Here is an 8,544-nt window from a genome sequence, read left to right on the forward strand (position 1 = left end):
GTTTCTAAATATTTGGATTAGTCAAGATCCGAGGCAAAGATAACAAAAAAAAGTTGAGTGAATGTGTGGTGAACATCCAGCTGGACAAGGAATGAGGATAGAAGATGTCAAAGAACAATACATCTGAGCATAGGAAGTGGGTAAGACAAAAACAAGGAACTATTAAAAAGAAATTTGGGCTAACTATGAAAGGTCCAATCAAACACACAACTGCAGAACCACAGAAAGTCAGACAGTTTGAAGTTACCTATCCCACAAATTACTGAACAACCCCTTTGAGCAATTTTGTGTTGGCAGCTTGAGTTTATACTGGGTCAGTGCTTTGAATCACTAGACCATGACATTTTTGTTTTGGTACCTGATGCCTTAAAATTTGAATTACAATCTTATAGCCCACAGCCCAGGGAATGTGCTAACTGAATGTGCTAACTGCTAAATGTGCTAACTGCTTCTGAAAATTACAGAATGGTTTATCTAAAAAAGGAAGTTTATACAAGAATATTATAGTTGTGAATAAACTTTTCTAGCTGACTGAAGCTGTTTGTTTTTCCAGCAACCTGTTTACTAAAATTTCCATTTGCTCAAATGTATTGTTTCAGATCACCTGTGTCAGTAGACAATTCTAAGACTTTTGAGAATAAATTCTTCAAAAGTCTTTGAGGAAGTGATTACAAAAATCTGATGTGTACTTGAATAATGTACACAAGACTCAGCCACCTACTTAAACTTTAGCATTATCTGAATTTACAAATCCCTAGCAATTACTTGTTTCAGATCAGTTATGCAACAGTTTCTCAAGTGGCATAATTTGTAACAGAACTCAGCACCAGCAGTTCCTATATATCTCTGAGAGTTGTGTAATTCAACAGCTCAGAAGATCAGACTAGCTGTGTTTAAAAACAGTCATGCTAGCCACTTCACGCACTTTTCAATTTTCATTGGAAGTTCATATTAAGCAAAGAAGATCAGAAATGCATTTAAAAGATTTTGTTAAACCTTTGGGTCCTTTAATGTTTTGGTATTTCTGTCTTACGCATTTCTCCCTGAGATAACACAAAACTGTCTTTAGTCATTTGTTTCTATGGTGTGTTTTTTTCCTGCTCAGCATTTAATTATTGCAGTTCTTGTTAGAACAGGTAAAAGAAAATACCAAATGCAGTAACATAAATAGGTTTTTGTGTTTGGGCTATAATCTCCTGTTCTATTTTTATCCAAACATTTTTTTATCTTTGCCCACCACCTAATTTATATTGTTTCCATTTACCTGTGTATATCCATCATGCTCCTTAGTGCTCTCCTGTTCTTCTTCAAGAAAACAAAAATCACATTACCTCAGTCAGTATTTGAAGTAAAAACATCCAGATCAGTGGCTTTTACATGCATCTTGCTCACTATTGCTGTAGCCATTGCTGGTAGTGGTAGCAGAAATTGCTGCAGCAACAGCTTTCAGTATTGGCCAGGACAATGTGTTGACTACTCAGGAATTGTTTAGGCAACACTTTGCTACAGCACATGTGTAATAGAATTTGGGAATCTCGGTCTAGGTCATCTTCAATCCAACGTGGCTTACAAGAGCATCTCTCCTTTTCTGAGAACCTCAAAAAGCTGAATCCTGATCACATTTCTTTTTTAGATTTGGGATTCCTGTCTGTCACCTGTGAGAAGGACGAAAACAATCTTAAGTGACATTGAATACATGTGCTTAAATGCTTACCGAATTCATTTAATGTTCTAAGAGAAAGTTCTTCACCTACGTGATATGTTAAAAGTAACTTGGTTTGATATGAACGTACCCATTTTGTTTAACCCAAAGAAGCATTAGCCCTTATTTTATACATTTCCTTTTGAAATCTACTGTGCATTTAATTTATAGTACAGTAAAGAAAAAAAAATGTTCTTCACTGATGCAGTTCTTTTAGAATTTTCTTATATTTCTTGCAAACAGAGGTAAAGAACCTTAAAAAGTACTGTCTTTTACTTTTATGCTTACTGTCAGACCTAAATATGAAAAAAGCCAGCATATCTATTTTTGCAGCAAACTATTGATCATTTTACAATAATTGTACTCTACATTTTTTAAACTAATTTTGCAAAGAGCTACGCAGTGATATACTGTGCCCTTATATAACAGCTAAAACATTTTCTTGCACTTTGTCTTGTAGTAAACTCATGTTGAAGTTGTTAGCATTCTGCTATACAATGGATGCAATAACAACTCACCTTTTTGAGTTGGTTGCCTTTCACTGAGCTTTGTTATTCCACATATGCTCTTCTGCTGGAACCTTTTATACCAAAAAGCCTTTGAAGAGTGGGAGTAGCTCATTAAATTTATCTGGAAGTGGTGTGGTTTCTTTTACAGTCGACTTTTACTGCTCACGTAGTTATATTTTCAGGTAGTAAGTGCTATGAATTTTTCAGATTTTCATGAAAAGGAAAGACATACTACCCAGCAATTTCCAACACAGTATCAACTTCCATTCCATTCAACATTTTTCTTCTTTTAACGTCTTTTCAAAAGTTAGAAAATGCAATTTATATATCTATGTGTTTTCTACTATTTTTGGAAACTTTATTTGACACTAAGTATTAAAATCCTCTTTATCTTGTAACAAGTTCTAAAAAGTTAGTTCTTTACACATAGCCACTGATATTCTTACAGGTTCTATAGTCACATACTTTCAGAGTCATATCATATACTCTACTGAACATGCCATTTTTTTGCTGAGTTCATTTCTTTCGTGACCCATAACATGGAAGTATGGAAGCTCCTTTTTTACTTAACATCTTACCCTTTGAAAAAGCATCTGTTAGTTCCAAGCACATGCATTCCTTAGGTTTTTTGTTGTTTGTTTTGCCAGTTACTTATAATTTTCTATAATTCAAAATATTCTGGACTCGGTTCTCTAAGATATAAGCAATGATGATGAAGGAGCACACTAGCATAAAGACCGAAAAGACAATGAAATTACCTGAAGTCACAGAATAAGAGATTATTTATATGTATTTGTGTATTTATATTGTTCTTTGTGAAGTTTCATTCTCAAAATATAACACAATCTTTCTAGTCAGAACAATTTTTCTCCCAAATAATGAAAGCTACTAATTTTGAGTTGCTATACAGAAGTGAAGAAAACTCGAACCAAAAAACCAAGCTGTTCTTTTCTGATAGTTTTTGTTAATGTAGAACATTTTTTTGTTACAATACTGGTAGAGCTCAGTAAAGCCCTAACACTGTCAACACTCGGAGTACCCTGAAGTCAGAGCACAGTTACAGGCAGCCGCGGCAGGCACGTTAACCAACCCATGGGAACGCAGCACAAGCTACAACAATCAAACATAACCCAAGGCACATACTCCCGCTCTCAGTTGCTTAACCAAACCAGCATGACTGCTTTCAGCCACGGAGCTGAACGGCTGCACAGCGTGGCACAGCACGCAGCGCTCCCCAGCCTGCCATCTGAATAAACATGCTCCCACCGAGCACACCCACTGAACGCAGCACTCCCCCAAGCCTCTCTCCAGCTTCCATTTAATGTTTAAATCTTCCTTGCGAATTTATAATCGCTTATCAAATGCTACATTTCACGATCAGGATTGCAATATCTGTCATCCCTGATCTATGCTACTCCCATGCTATTCACAGAACCATTGAATGCTTTGGGTTGGAAGGGACCTTCAAGACCATCTAATTCCAACCCCCTGCCATGGGCAGGGACACCTCCCACCAGACCAGGTTGCCCAAAGCCCTGGGGGCTGCTCCATGATTGGTAAAGTTGGTGCTACCTGCAGGGCTGTTAACCACGCCAGGGCCATGCCTTGCTTAACAGGTTCTGTAAGAGAAGATGCAAGATGAAGATGCAAATAAGTGGAAATACCTTTTACATTCCCCCTAAATTAATTAGCATGTTAATGGGTTGGATGCTGTGCTTTGCACTTTTACTCCCACAGGTCTTTGCAGATTATGGAAAGCAATAGTTAATCCTTCAAAAAGGCATGAAATTAAAATATATGTCCCAATTCCATATTTTTGGTTGCATCATCCTATGGCGTTAAATTGAAAGTTTAACTCTCAATTCCTTATAACAGACATCTGTAGCACAGCATGCAAACATAACGCACAATCCTTCATTTGCTTCTTCAGGTTTTTGCTGCATCTTCTACAGCTGTCCTTCCTGTGATGTTTCTATGATGCGTGAGGAATAATTTTCCCCCAAAATAAAATCTGCTAATCTAATTCCGTAGGGAACTTCACTGCCATTTTCAACTATGAACGTAAACATACTAAAACATTAGGTTCTTAGCTTCCTGGTCTTAATGTACTTCCCTTAGAAGGGCTGCTGCTTCGCTTTCCTCTGCCTCATGGACCACTTATACCACTTTCCTTACCTCTTGGGTTCCTGGGTGTCGGTGAAGCTCAAAAGACATGAGGAAATGTCCATGTTAGCAGATCTGCAGAAGGCTGCAGTTGATGACCAGTAGACCTGCTGGTAACAGGAACAACACTGGTAACATGGAAGGATAACACAGCGAAGGATGGCTACTGAGTGATTCTGGGATGATACTGCCTGAGGATTTGGTTGTCCTGTGAATATATGGTGGGTATGAAGGCAGTGGGGACAAAAAGCTGGTAGGAGCTAAAATGATGTAAGGAGATGGATATGCTCCAGCAGTAAGGGGTGCCAAATTCAGAGGACAATACGGAAGGAAACTCACTCAATAGATGATGCTACTCTCATCCTCACAGATTGCTTTCTCCCACAGCTTGCTTTCTGCCCACTAGAGAAGGAACAGCAGCTCTCGCGAGCTGGAGAACGCAGAGAGGCTTTATGGGGCTGGGGTTGCCAGTCTGTGATACACAGGGGAAACAAGGAAAAGGTAGAATCCAGGGCTGGCCTGGAAATCTGTGTATCTTACCTCATGACTCACCTGCAAGTTGCCTTGATCTCTGTTGCAGAGACTACTTCAAAGGATGAAAACCACTAGTTTAGAAGAAAGGGAATTTAGAAGGGCTTTTAGCAGTGAAGACAACAGGGAGTGTTACCACCAGAGGTAATTGATATCACATGTCGATCAAGGGAACAACTGAAGCTGTAGAAAGGCTACCAGGGAAGTGTTTGGCTATATCTGAAATTGTCCAAAAGAGAGCCAAAGCATCTGATTTTGCAGCACTCTAAAGTTCACCTTATTACTAATATAACGACTCCTACATCACAATACTATGTTTATCATTCTAATAGATATTAAATGCAAAAGCCATTGACGGATACTGTTCATCATGACTCCTGCTTGACTCACAAATAACACTGTATTACTGGAATGCCTCTTCCATACAACTTTTAAAATAAAATGTTCTCTAGTTATGGATTTGATGTTCAATTCTCAGAGTATAATAGATTCTAGCTGATTTCCGCCGAATTTGTTTCCATATGCCAGTAAATCTCCCGTTCATTAAAAAGAAATTATAGTTTCCTTTTCTTTTCTTTTTTTTTTCCCCACATACTCAGTCTTTGCATCACTCTTTCGCTAGCAGACGCGTTGCCTCCGTGATCTGTTGGCAAATGGACTTTGTCTTTTTCACCGAATATTTAGAGAGAGCTGAATCTATGATTTCCTCACAGGACCAGTAACCAGTACTATATGTGAAGTAAATGCAATAAAATACCAAGTTTAAAAAAAAGTACATGTACTCTGGCAAATGCTTGTTTCTCTTTAGTGTCTGTTTCCTATCATGAATTTTAACTCTGTGGGCCAGAAATGAACGCAAATCTTCTTGTCTCTTCTGAAGTCTATTTATATATTGCGACTGGATGAACACCCATTTCTTCATATCTTTCCGTCATGCAAGAATCTGTTTCTCAGCAATAAATTAACATAGAGATATGAATTACTGGCAACCCTTAAATTCTGTAACAAAACTGTGAAGTTGCAGAATATAGCTATCCACAGTGTGGAATCAAGAAAAATTACAGTATTCTTTTCACTGAATGTAAACTCTAGGTTTTCATCCTTGTAAAAAAATTAAATGGATTTATAGTAACAAAAACCAACCCCTTCACCACTACCCCTTCTACCCCCTAAACACACACACACAAAATCTGAAGTACTGATTTTGGAGTGAAAGAAATAACTTGTATCACTAACAAGATTGTCAAGGGCTGAGACAACATCTTACAAAGGCAGTCCATACATAGTTCTGACACTTGAGCAAGAACTTATTAAGGCACCATTTGCCTTTGAAGCCTCCATGTTAATTCTTCTAAAAAGATTTGATTTATAAAAATTGCTTAGTTTACCAAACAAACCTCAAATTATGTAATTTTGACATTCATTTCTCATCATTAACCTGACTTTACCTTCTTCTGTCCTCAAGAATGAAAACTATATCACGGCCTCTAACACTTCCTGCTTGTGCTGTTATATCCATTGCAGTTTTTTGTGGAATTCCAATCTGTTATTTTAATATTTTTCTTTTGCCTAGTTTCTTTGAAACCATCTTTGCTAACATCATGGAAATAAGTAAATATAGTTAGGCAGAGACTCCTACACGAACAACAGAACAGCAGAAAACACCCAAATCAAAAACAGTTTCTGGCATGCTTCTTGCTAAAAGAAAACAGAATAGCTTCAGAATTCTTAAACAGTCCACAAAGCAGCACTTTCCTTTTGGCCAATAAAGTTTTACGTCTTTTTGCCAGTGTTGAACTTTGCTTTGAATGTAACATGTATTTCCCTGATGCTTTGGATAAAAGCAAAACCTGCTGCAGTTTAACTATGTTATTTTGAGTTTTAATACAGTGCAAGCATGGACATACACATATTCCATTACCTTGTATCCTTCTCATTGCAATGGTAAAGCAGAGGGAAGAGGCTAGTTTTCTGTCTTTCCATTCCATAGTTTCCTGCTGTTTCCATCTTCTCTAAGAGGCTGTTACAAACTGTTCCACCTACCTAAGAGTTTGCTTAAACATTGCTCTGAATGCCTTCATTTTCTTACGTCAGCTGGTTTCCTTATGACTGTTGCACAAGGGAGTCTGTATATTGTTATCTGAAGTGCATATCTAAGATAAATCTAGCATTTCCTCCTGATTGTGACAGAATCAAAATAAGCTGCGAGATGATTTTCTGGGAGGGAGAATATTTCCCACTGGGACTTCAAGGATATAGGAGACACACATACTAAAGTTCTAGGGATACGAAATAACACAAAGCATTATGCAGTAAAAAGATCAAATTGGCAGAACATACTTCGAAACATTACACTCAATATATGGTGATCTCTAACAGGGGGTCATTGCTATTCAGTGCTTAGGCTCAGGTCCTTCAAGACTCTGCCAGTGCTAAAAGTCACACTGAAATCTCACAGCCATTAAAGACAATGTTCTCTTAAAGCTATTGGCTACAATATGTCACTAAACACACTTTTTTCCAAAATTAAAGACACATTATTTGCTGGAACAAAGAAAGGAATGAACCTATATCAAGCCAAAGGAGCCTGTTCTTAATTTTAAAATAATTTATATAGCTTAGACTAATAAAAAAAAAAGTTTAAGAACGGATATACCTTAAACATTAGACTGCTTTGCAAAAAAGCTGTTTCTTGTTCTGAGCACTTTTCTCAGTAATCTAAATATAAATGAGCAAATAGGAAAACATCTCTAAAAAGGGTCAGTCATGGAAGTTAGTCCATTACATTTTCCTTCCCTGTTAAATCCTATTAAGTCCTGCTATTTTTGTTGGTTTATGGGTGTCATCAATTTTAATTACTATTGCTTTTTGTTTCTGCTGAGTTTGAGTATCTTTAATCTATCCCTTTTGTTTCCTCTTACCAAATAAGTGAAGAAATTAACTTAATTTTGGCACAGTATAGTTGTCATACACTTGCATTTCTCTATATAATGAAAAGGAAATTAAAATGAATTTAAAATTAAACGGAAATGTGTAGAAAAAGATAGCGCTGCAGAAACTGAAGCAGGCTAACCATAAACTAGGCTAACAGCCTAACTACAAAACTTAACATAAAAAAAAGCAAAGCACAGGAATAAACATAAAAAGCTAAACAAAGGGAAAAAAAACAACCCTGTCCTCTTATTGAGACAGGCAATCAAACTTATACTCATGTTTCACAACATTTACACACCTAAAATACAGATGTTTAAGGCTGTGTTGACCATGGCTTGTTACTTTGCTGTTCTTAAGTGCCATATAATAGGATGGGAGGTCTCAACATTCTGCTCCAGTGGCTCCTTGCTACCTGAAATTAGTAACTGCAAAGGAGAATAAACTGTACCAAACAACTAAAGACTTTTCTTTTCCATTTTTTTTTTTAAGTTGTTGAACTGCTCAAGGAGCAAACCAGAGGTTTGAAACCATGGTTGGAATTGGAGATTTTTTTTAAAATGTCTTTAATAAATGCTAAATTTTGACAAATACTATGGCACGCTAATTTCTAAACTTGTAGTGTACTTCCATTTTTAGCTTAAGCAACTAAATGTAAAGAGAAGGGGAGTGTGAATGTAGAGAAAAGGACAGATATCCTGATATCTG

Source organism: Cygnus atratus, chromosome 2 (assembly GCF_013377495.2).
Source record: "Cygnus atratus isolate AKBS03 ecotype Queensland, Australia chromosome 2, CAtr_DNAZoo_HiC_assembly, whole genome shotgun sequence".
In the NCBI taxonomy this organism is placed as follows: Eukaryota; Metazoa; Chordata; class Aves; order Anseriformes; family Anatidae; genus Cygnus; species Cygnus atratus.